This window comes from Mandrillus leucophaeus, unplaced genomic scaffold (genome assembly GCF_000951045.1).
Source record: "Mandrillus leucophaeus isolate KB7577 unplaced genomic scaffold, Mleu.le_1.0 Scaffold456, whole genome shotgun sequence".
NCBI lineage: Eukaryota > Metazoa > Chordata > Mammalia > Primates > Cercopithecidae > Mandrillus > Mandrillus leucophaeus.
In genome coordinates this window covers 881,600-893,918 of record NW_012104876.1, presented here as the reverse complement: position 1 = coordinate 893,918, position 12,319 = coordinate 881,600, and positions in this window count along the sequence as shown.

Below are 12,319 nucleotides of genomic sequence, written 5' to 3'. Positions count from 1 at the left end.
AAAGGATAGTAACAAGTGTTGGTGAGGGTACGAAGAAACTGGAACCCTAATACATTACTGATAGGGATGTAAATGGTGCAGCCAGGTTTGAAAACAGTCTGACAGTTTCTCAAAATAATAAACATAAAGTTACCATATGACCCAGTGATTTCACTTATAGGTATACATGCAGTAGAATTGAAAGCATATGTTCACTCAAAACATTGTACAAATATGTTTATAGGCTAGGCACGGTGGCTCACTCCTGTAATCCCAGCACTTTGGGAGGACAAGGTGGGCAGATCACGAGGTCAGGAGTTCAAGACCAGCCTGGCCAACATAGTGAAACCCTGTCCCTACTAAAAATACAAAAATTAGCCAGACATGGTGGCATGTGCCTATAGTCCCAGCTATTCAGGAGACTGAGGCAGGAGAATCACTTGAACCCAGGAAGCAGAGGTTGTGGTGAGCCGAGATTGCACCACTGCACTCCAGCCTAGGCAACAGAGCAAGACTCCGTCTCAAAAAAAAAAAAAAAAAAAAAATGTTTATAGCAGTGTAATTCAAAATATCCAAAAGGTAAAAATAGTCCAGATGTCCATCAAACGAAAGGTGGTACATCCATACAAAGGAGTATTATTCAATCAGAAAAAGGAATGAAGTACTGATACATGATACAATATGAATGGACTTTGAAAACTTTATCCTAAGTGAAAGAAGTCAGACACAAAATGTCACATGCTTCATGATTCATTTATATTAAGTGCCCAGAATAGGCAAGTTCATAGAGATAGAAAATAGATTAGTAAATTCACAGCCAAGGGGATGGGAGAACGGAGAGTGTCTGCTAATAAGAACAGGACTTCTTTTTTTATTTTTATTTCAAGTTCCAGGGTACATGTGCAGGTTTGTTACATGGTAAACATGTGCCATGGTGGTTTGATGCACCTATCAACCCATCACCTAGGTATTAAACCCAGCATGCATTAGCTCTTTTTCCTAATGCTCTCTGTCCCCACAACCCACCTCCCAACAGGCCCCAGTGTGTGTTATTCCTTTCCCTGTGTCCATGTGTTCTCATGAAGAGGGTTTCTTTTGAGGGTCATGAAATGTTCTGGAATTAGGATAGTGGTGACAGTTTTATAACTTTGTGACTATACTAAAAACCACTGAATTGTAGGCTTTAAAAGGGTGAATTTTATGATATGTGAATTGTACATAAATATTTTAGAAGAAAGAATAAAGGGTAATGGTAAAACGAAGAATGAATACAGTTTTTAGCCTATGTGACCAAAACAGTGGTGATAATATAAACAAAAATAAGAACTTCATGTGGGACAATTTGTTGGATAAATAGAAATAAATAAATTCAGTTCTAAAGACATAGTACTTGAAACTGACTGTGAAAATGGATGCCATCACTCAAGGAGAGAGCATGCAAAAATCAAGAAAAAGAGGAAGAGGAGAGAGGAAGAATGGGGAGGAAGAGAAGGAGAAAGAAAGGGAGAGAGAGGAAAGAGAAAAACCAAGAGGCGAGGATATAACTAGGAAGAAAGTCCACATTTGATAGTCAGAAGGATGACAGAAGGGAGTTAAGAGAAGGGAAAAAGAGGTGGAAGAACTAGAAGAGTACAATGACAAGAATAGTGAAAGGGAAGAACTTTTCATAAAGATGAGTGTAGCTAACCAGGCACGGTGGCTCACGCCTGTAATCCCAGCACTTTGGGAGGCCGAGGCAGGCAGATCACCTGAGGTCAGGATTCAAGATCAGCCTGACAAACATGGTGAAACCTCGTCTCTACTAAAAATACAAAATTAGCCGGGCGTGGTGACGCATGGCTGTAATCCCAGCTACTCAGGAGACTGAGGCAGGAGAATCTCTTGAACCTGAGAGGCAGAGGTTGCAGTGAACCGAGATCCCACCATTGCACTTCAGCCTGGGCAACAAGAGCAAAACTCCATGTCAAAAGAAAAAAAAAAAAAATGAGTGTAGCTAATAGTCTGTCAAATGTTACAGACTGATCAAGGAGACTAGGAACGAATGCAATGAATTTGACAAGAAGAAAGGTCATCTGTCAACTTTCAGGAATGCTTTTCAAAAGAGAGATCCAAACTGCCAGTATTAAGAAGAATGGGTCATAAATATAAAGAGAGATGGTTGGGAAAGGAAGAGAAATGGGACAGAAACATGAAAGGATGTAGAAGGACAATAGCAAATAAACTGAAGTACACAAAACCCGACACAAAAAGACATTTGTACAAGCATAATTTATAATTAACATAAAATACAAACAACCTAAATTATCTAACAATATGTAAAAAATAAATGATTGCACAAATATAGAAGCATTGTCTGGTATCATGATTAAGAGAACAGACTCTCAAGCCAGACTGCTTAAATTTGAATTCTTATTTATTTATTTATTTAAGACAAGGTCTCGCTCTTTCGCCCAGGCTGGAGTGCAGTGGCACAGTCTCAGCTCACTGCAACCTCCCCCTCCTGTGCTCAAGTGACTGTCTTGCCTCAGCCTCTCAAGTAGCTGGGACTGTAGGCGCATGCCACCACACTTGGCTAATTTTTTTGTATTTTTTGTAAAGACAGGGTTTTGCCAGGTTTCCCAGGCTAGTTTCAAACTTCTGGGCTCAATCCCTGATCCACCCACCTCGGTCTACCAAACTGCTGGGATTACAGGTGTCAGCCACCACGCCTGGCCGAATTTGAATTCTGACTCTACCACTTACTAGCTGAGTGACCATGGGCACTACTCTGTGCCTTATTTCCTCATCTGCAAAATGGGATAATAACAATAATATCTACCTCATAGTGTTGATGGGAAGATTAAATGAGTTAGTATTTGCAAAGAATTTTGAACAATATCTGACATATAGTTAGGTACTATATAAGGGTGAATTATTATCAATACAATAGAATACCTGTGGTTGTTAAAAATGATATCAGAGAATTTCCAATGATTAACCAAAATATTGAGACTTAACATTTAACAACACATTGTTAAGTGAATAAAGCTGGAAAAAATTATATACATTATGTGATCATAATTTACATGCACAGAAAAAGACTAGAAACATAACAGGCCAACACGAGTTCACTCAAAAAGATGGGACTGTAGGGGATTATTATTTTAATCCTTATGCTTTTCTGTATCTCTAAATGTTCTATCACAATAAGTTATTATAGGTGGAAAAAAATAAACATGAAAATAGAGAATTCTAGGCTAAAATGGCTGACTGAATATGTATCTTTAATCTTTCTTCTGAAACCACAGGAAAATTATAAAAAAGTATTTTTAAAAAAAAATCTTCACAGACAGGGAGAACAGGAGAGCAGATAGCAGAAAAAAATAAAAGGAACCCAGAAACTATTGCAGGTAGTGGAGAAAGCTGAGAGGCAACCCAATTTACACTACAGAATCCACAAAAAGCTCAGAAACCAGCAGCAACAGGTAATCTGTGAGTAAAGTGTGGTGGGGTGACTAATGGAAGAGAATTTTGTGAAAGCTTTTTGAGAAGCAGATACATCTATCATCTCCCTCACTCTAACTATAGCATATATCTGGAGGTTTATTCTCCAGGTTGGAGAACATCAGACATGATTAAGGGCTTGGGTACTATATGCGGCTACATGGCACATGTCAAGACACCTGGCTCCTTTCCCCTAGACACCTCCCAGAATACTGGCAGCCAGACATTAACCCTTCAGCCAGGAGATTAGAATTTCCAGGTTTTCTTTGAGAAAAGTTACTATCCCAAGGCTTAAACCCTAAAGATATTGACAGAAGAGGGTCCACTAAAAACAGTGCACCTAGATCAGCAAACAGTGAAGTTCCAAGTCTATAAGCTTCCCTACACACTCATAACATTCATTTAGTATTTTATTCTCACACTTTTAATCATACGCATACATACAACCAGCCATTGCCAGACCTTTGAGGAAATCCTGTAGCATGAAAGATAGAAATGAAAACAAAAAGGGAAAGTCAGCCTGAAGAAAATGATTCATTGAGAAAAAATACTTATCATTAGTAACCCAAGAGAGGTATAATATGATACTGCACTCATGGAACACTGACAAGATGCTTTTTCAAAGGAACATTAAGAAAACAAGGCCAAGCGCAGTGGCTCATACCTGTAATCCCAGCACTTTGGGAGGCCAAGGTGGGCAGATCATTGGAGGCCAAGAGTTCGAGATCAGCCTGGGCAACATAGTGAGACCCAGTCTCTATTAAAAATACAAAAAAGTTAGCCAGACATGGTGGTAAGCCTGTAATCCCAGCTACTCCGGAGGCTGAGGCACAAGAATATTTTGAACCTGGGAGGTGGAGGTTTCAGTGAGCAGAAATCGCACCACTGCACTCCAGCCTGGGTGATGGGGCCAGACTCTGGAAAAAAAAAAAAAGAAAGAAAGAAAGAAAGACAGAAAGAGAGAGAGAGGAAGGAAGGAAGGAAGGAAGGAAGGAAGGAAGGAAGGAAGGAAGGAAGGAAGGAAGGGAGGAAGGAAGGTTGGTTAAAAAAAAAGAGCTCTAGGGAGCTAAAATCTAACAGCAATAATGACAAAAATCAATATAAAAATTCAAAATCTAGAAAGTAGAGCAAAAATACAGAGATAAAAATTACAAGAGAAAAAAATGAGAAATTTAGAGACAGTCCAGGAGTCCTCAACAAATATAGATGCTCCTTGATTTACAACTGTGTTACATCCCAGTAAACCCACTGTCAGTCGAAAATATTGTAAGTTGAAAATGCATCTAATACACCTAACCTACCAAATATCATAGCTTAGACTAGCATGGGCATTTTGTAGACATGATGGAATGCAAAAACACAAAACACAACATCCAAAAATGCTAGCAACACAGTACACTGTAGAGTGTCTGTTGCTTGCCCTCATGTTGTGTGGCTGACTGGAAGCTACAGCTCGCTGCTATTGCCCAGCATTACAAGAGAGTATCATACAGCTTATTGCTAGCCCAGGAAAAGATCAAAATTCAAAATTCAAAGTACAATTTCTACTGTAAGCATATTGCTTTCACATCATCATAATATCAAAAAACCATACGTCAAACCATCATAAGTCAGGAACTATGTGTATTAGCAAACCAAATCCAGCCATATATAAAAAGAATAAAAGCCATGATAAGGCTACTCAGAGCATTTTACTTGTATTTATATTATATTACATACTCTCAAGTACCACTTCTTGTAATATTAACTTTAGAGTTTTCTTGAAAATTTAATGATAACAAGTATTGAAATTAATCCTGGGAATGCACAACTGGTCAAAAATAGAAATCAAATCAGTGTAATTCACCATATTAATAAACTAAAAAAAAAGAAAACCATATGATCATCTCAATAAATGCAGAAAAAGCATCTGACAAAATCCAAAATCTATTACTGATAAAAAAGTTCTCAGCAAAGGAAGAATAGAAAGAAAAATCCTCAACCTGACAGAGTTCATATATGAAAAACCCTCAGCTAACATACTTAGTTGTAAAAGACTAGATGCTTTCCCTCTGAGATCAGGAACGAGGCAAAGATATCCATTCTTACCACTTTTCAACATCATATTAGAGGTCTAGCCAGTGCTATACAGCAACATCAACACAAGCATCCAGATTGGAAAGGATGAAATACAATAGTCTCCATTCACAGCTGACATAATTACATACACAGAAAATCACAAAGACTCTATAACAAAGCTCCTATAACAAATCAGTGAGTTTAGCAAGGTGAGAAGATACAAGGGCAATATGTTGAAATCAATTCTATTTCTATACGCCTGCAACGAATAACTGGAACTCGGTTTGTAAAATATCACTTATAGCACCAAAAAAAAGAAAAGAATGAAAAGGAAGAAAAAAATATGTAGGTATAAATCTAACAAAATATGTGCTGGAGCTACAAAACGCTGATGAAAGGCACTAAAGAGGACCTAAATAAATGGAGAGAAATACTGTACTCATTGACTGGAAGGTTTCATATTATGAAGCTATCAATAGTCCACAAATTGATCTATAGATTCAATGCAATCATAATCAAAATCCCAGCAGGACTTTTTGTACATATCAGCAAGCTGATGCTAGAATTTATATGGAAAGGAAAATAAACAAGAATAGCCAAAACAATCTTAAAGAAAGAACAACAAAGTTAGAGGACTCACATCATCTAATTTCAAATTTTGTTACAAAAATTTAGTAATCAGTCTGTGCGCAGTGGCTCATGCCTGTAATCCCAGCACTTTGGGAGGCCAAGGCAGGCGGATCACTTGAGGTCAGGAGTTTGAGACCAGCCTGGACAACATGGTGAAACCTCGTCTCTACTAAAAATACAAAAATTAGCCAGGTGTAGTAGTGGGTGCCTGTAATCCCAGCTACTCGGGAGGCTGAGGCAGGAGAATCGCTTGAATCCGGGAGGTGGAGGTTGCAGTGAGCTGAGATCACGGCACTGCACTCCAGCCTGGCTGACAGAGTGAGACTCTGTCTCAAAAAAAAAAAAAAAAAAAAAATACAGCAATCAAGACCGTATATTTGTGAGCTGATAGACACATAGATCAATGCAAAAGAACAGAGTCCAGAAACTGGCCAGACATATATGGGCAATTGATTTTGACAATGGTGCCAAGGTAATTTAATGGAAAAAGAGCAGTCTTTTCTACCATTAGTACTGAAACCACAGGGCACCCATAAACAAAATAGAAAAAAAAAAAACTTTGAGCCACAACTCACATATACCCAAAAATTAAGTCAAAATGGATCACAGGCCTAGAGATAAAACATAAAACTATGCATCTTTTACCAGAAAACGTAGAAGAAAATTTTGTGATCTTGGATTAGGCAGAGTTCTTAAATACAATACAAAAAGCATATCCATAAATGAAAAAAAATGGTAAATAGAACTCATCCAAATTAAATCCTTTCATTCTGCAAAAGACCCTGTTAAGATATTAAGAAGATAAGCACTGAGAAAATATTTGCAAATCACATATCTCACAAAGGACTTGTGTCCAGAATATATAAAGAACTCTCAAAACTCAACAATAAGAAAACAAACTACCCAATTAAAAAACAAGCAAAAGATCTGAACAGACAAATAAAAACATGCAAAGATGTTAAACATCATTAGTCATTATAGAAATACAAATTCAAACCACAATGAAATACCAGTACACACCTAATTCAAATGAGTAAAAGATAAAGAAAACTGACAATATCAAGTGCTGACAATGATGTGAACAAACTAGCATTCTCATACATTGCTGGTAGAAATGTAAAATGGTAACAACCACTTTGAAAAATAATTGGACAGTTTCTTTCTTTCCTTCCTTCCTTCCTTTCTTTTTTCTTTCTTTCTTTCTTTTCTTTTTTTTAGATGGAGTTTCACTCTTGTCACCCAGGCTGGAGTTCCGTGACACAATCTCAGTTCACTGCAACCTCCACCTCTTGGATTCAAGCGATTCTCCTGCCACGGCCTCCTGCGTAGCTGGGATTACAGGCATGAGCCACCACACCCAGCTAGTTTTTGTATTTTTAGTAGAGATGGGGTTTCACCATGTTGGCCAGGCTGGTCTCGAACTCCTGACCTCAGGTGATTCACCCGCCTCGGCCTCCCAAAGTGCTAGGATTACAGGCGTGAGCCACCACGTTTGGCCTAGGCAGTTTCTTATAAAGTTAAACATACTTTTTATATGACCTAGCAATTCCACTCCTAAGTATTTACCCAAGAGAAATGAAAAGTTATGTTCACATAACAACCTATTTTATGAATGTTTTACAGCAGTTATGGCAACATTTATTCATAACCACCAAAAACTGGAAATAACCTAAATGTTCTTCATCTGCTGAATATATAAACTATGGCACATCCCATACAATGGAATACTACTCAATAATAAAAAGTAAGAAGTGAAATAAACCAGATCCAAAGGGCTCTATTTGACTCACTCTATGGCTTATTTATATGACCTACTGAAAAAGGCAAAACTCCAGGGGTCGAGAACAGATCCATGGCTACCAGGGTTTCAGGTCAGGGAAGGGGTTGACTACAAAGGGATAGCATGAGGGAAGTATTAGACTGATGGAATCTTTCTGCATTCGCATTGTGGTAGTGCTTCCACAACTCTATGCATTTGTCAAAACTCAAAGCATTGTACACCAAAAAGAATGAATTTTTGAAACAAATATTTATTTAAATAGCATGCCTGCGTGTGGTTCTTTGCATTATGTGATAACTGCAACATTATCTCAGGAATAAAATATATAATTATTTTTAAATTTACAAAAAAATTCTAAAAATCGTTAGTGGTGGGCCCAAGGGGTAGAAAGGGAAGAGCAGAATATATTTATAAGCAGAAAAAAGGGGCCTCAGTGGAGAGATAAAGTAGATATGCAAGAAAGGAGCAGTAATGAATTGAACAAAGCTGTGAAAGAAAGAAATGGAAGGGAACAGAATCAAGCACAGAAGCGGCCCAGTTCTAAGTATCTTTCAAATCATAAATTAAGCATCATTACCTCTACAAAGCCTTCCCAGGAGCCCCAAAGTGGAAATTACCTTTTCCTCCTCTGAAACTCCACATCATTTTAAACATACTGTCTGATAACTCTTCCTAATTACTATGAGATAGAATTATTAATACTTTACATGTCTTATCTCCTGTTCCTGCCCCAACAACCCACTAGATTATAAATTATTTGAAAGCAAAGTTTCAGGAGCAATTTATACTTCTTTCCTCCACAGTGCCTTGCATTGTGCTTTAAATAAGTAAAAACAAAACTGCAAAACCCACAATAAGGATGTTGAGTAAATAATGCAGAGAGTAGTAGATGGTTTACTGATTGATTCTTACATGTGATATTCCTTGTATTACAATCCAGTATAATGACTTTTGCACAGTGGCACTTTTGTTATCAAACGTATTCAGTTATGGATTCATCTGAGTCTTGAATTTGAAGCAATAAATGTTCAAAAAAATGTCAAGGACATCAGTTACTTACAAGAATATATTAAAAAGTTCGCCTTGGCCAGGCGCAGTGGCTCACGCCTGTAATCCCAGCACTTTGGGAGGCTGAGGCGAGTGGATCACCTGAGGTCAGGAGTTCAAGACCAGCCTGGCCAACATGGCAAAACCCTGCCTCTACTAAAAATACAAAAATTAGCCTGGCGTGGTGGCACATGCCTGTAATCCCAGCTACTCGGGCAGGAGGTTGAGGCAGAAGAATCACTTGAACCTGGGAGGCAAAGGTTGCAGTGAGTCGAGATTGTGCCATTGCACTCCAGCCGGAGCGACAGAACAAGACTCCGTCTCAAAAAAAAAAAAAAAAAAAAAAAAAAATCACCTCAGGAAAGATCACCCATTCTAATTCCCTTGAAAAGTTATAGAAAAAGCAGATGACTCTACAAGATTGGGGGTGGGGGGTGCATTAGGCTCATTTTAAGTAACTCAAAAGTATAATTAAAAAAAAAAATTCTGGCCAGGCATGGTGGTCTCATGCCTGTAATCCCAATATTTTGGAAGGCCAAGGCAGGAGGAGCGCTTGAGGCCAGGAGTTTAAGACCAGCCTGGGCAACACTGCAAGACACTTTCTCTACAAAAACTTAAAAAATTAGCCAGGCATGGTGGTGCATACCTGTAGTCTCAGCCACTTGGAAGGTTGAGATGGGAGGATCGCTTGAGCCCAGAAGGTCGAGGCTGCAGTGAGCCATGGTTGGGCCACTGCCCTTCAGCCTGGGTGACAGTGAGACTCTGTCTCAAAGAAAAAAAAAAAAAAATTCTGAGGTACATGTATTTAATGTGCAAGTTTGTAATGTTCAATTATATCAATGACCTGTTTTTTCTTTCTGTACATAAGCTTACTCATCTTTCAATGACCTTATTTATTTCCATGGAGTTTAGGGATAATAAGCCATATGTAGATAAAATATTATCAGTCTACTGAATATATCACTGAATTACATCATCGATGGCATTATACTCAGTTACAGAGCATTATGAATTCATCTACTCTCATTTTGTCACTGATATACCCATTTTGGACATGATATACTCAATCAGTATATCACACACATGTAACTGAATTTACTCTGTAAAACTTTTAGTGTAGGACCTCTTTTCCTATGATGATACACTTCCAGTGTTAAGAACGTGGAAATTTTGTTACAAATAGTAAGTTAAGTACCACATAACAATTAAGATATAATTCATTAGTACTTCCTTAAAAACAAAACAAAAAGACTGTCCTTCAGAACATGCCAAGGAGATAATTTTTTTCTTTCTATGAATGAATGAAACATGATATGGGAATGAGTTGTGCACATCCCACCCCCCAAATTCATATGTTGAAGCCCTAACCTCCAATGTGATGATATTTGGAGACAGGACTTTTCAGACCTAAGTAGGTCCCTATGATGGGATAGTGCCCTTATAAGTAGAGACAGTGGCCGGGCGCGGTGGCTCACGCCTGTAATCCCAGCACTTTGGGAGGCCAAGGTGGGCGGATCATGAGGTCAGGAGATCGAGACCATCTTGGCTAACATGGTGAAACCCCGTCTCTACTAAAAATACAAAAAATTAGCCGGGCATGGTGGCGGGTGCCTGTAGACCCAGCTACTCAGGAGGCTGAGGGAGGAGAATGGTGTGAACCCAGGAGGCGGAGCTTGCAGTGAGTCGAGCTTGCACCACTGCACTCCAGCCTGGGCAACAGAGCGAGACTCCGTCTCAAAAAAAAAAATAAAAGTAGAGACAGTACTCTCTCTCTCTCTCTCTCTCTCTCTGTGTATCAGTCTCTCTCTCTCTATCAATCTCTCTCTCTCTCTCTCTCTCTCTCCCCTGCCCTGCCATGTGAGGACACAGGGATAAAGGCAACCATCTGCAAGCCAAGAAGAGAGCTCTGACCAGAAGCCAACTACGCTAGCACCCTGTTTTTAAGCCACTCCGTCTATGGTGTTTTGTTATGGCAGTCCAAGCTGACTACGACAAAAACATATCAAGGAATTTGGAGACAAAACCCTAAGCAATTCAGCACTTTATCAGTGAAGTACTGCAGGAAGAGAAATAGATAGGATGCAGGAGAGGGGACACTGAGGTATATACAGCCTGGCCCTTTTACTGACTTCATGTGAGACCCAGAACAACTTGGTCTTTACTTTGTAGTTTGGCTACAGATTCTGCATCTATATAATTACAGGACTGGATAAGCTACTCTGACAGCCACTGCACAGCATCACTCCCACCCTCACTTTGACTATGACTGTACCTTGAAACTGCAGTCACTAACGATGCTGCAGTGACTAGGTGAGACAGGAAGAAATAATCACTGAAGGCAGCAACAAGGAGAATAACAAAATGTCGTGCATAAATTGCAACTCTAGCATGACAGAATGCAAAATGTATAACTGAGATAAACATTTATGAACTCTGCTTCAAAAACAAAGATCAAAATTGAATACTGGCCGGGAGTGGTGTCTCATGCCTGTAATCCCAGCACTTTGGGAGGCCAAAGCAAGTGAATCACCTGAGGTCAAGAGTTCAAGATCAGCCTGGCCAACATGGCGAAACCGCATCTCTACTAAAAATACAAAAGTTAGCTGGGCATGATGGTGCCCACCTGTAGTCCCAGCTACTAGGGAGGCTGAGGTGGGAGGATCACTTGAGACTGGGAGGCAGAGGTTGCAGTGAACCGAGATTGTGCCACTGCACTCCAGCCTGGGTGACAGAGTGACACCCTGTCTCAAAAAAAAAAATTGAATACTGCACCACCATCACCATCTCTTTGTACTAAAGCTTAAGATGTCCAAAAAAAAAAAAAAAAAGAAAGAAAGAATGCAGATACAACAGAAAGTGAATGCTGCGACTACACAAAGCACAGTGGTCATTCATGTCCCTCCTACTCTTTGTTATAGTATACAATGATTTTTTTTTTCCCAAGATGAAGTATAAGGAAGCATATAATTGCATAGGGAAAAGAGAATGTGAGATACTAACCCCGGACATAATAGTGCTGTCAGCAAGGCATTTGTCTTCCACTTAACACCTCTAAATGCTGAGGAAGTAAAAAACAGAACAGTTACTTTAGCAACTTGGTTTAGTCCACTTTACAAATACTTTAGAGTAATTAAGGCACAATTACATTTTCATAGGTCGGCTAAAATTCCCCCACGCATTTTTTTTTTTTTTTTTTTTTTTTTTTTTTTTTTTTTTACAGCCTTTTAATTTCTACAATGATGACAGGAACTTCCTGGAATAATAATAACAGTTGAAATGCTTACTCTTATACATTATAGCAGACACATATCTAGCAGGGGTTCCCAGAAGGACCCATAACAC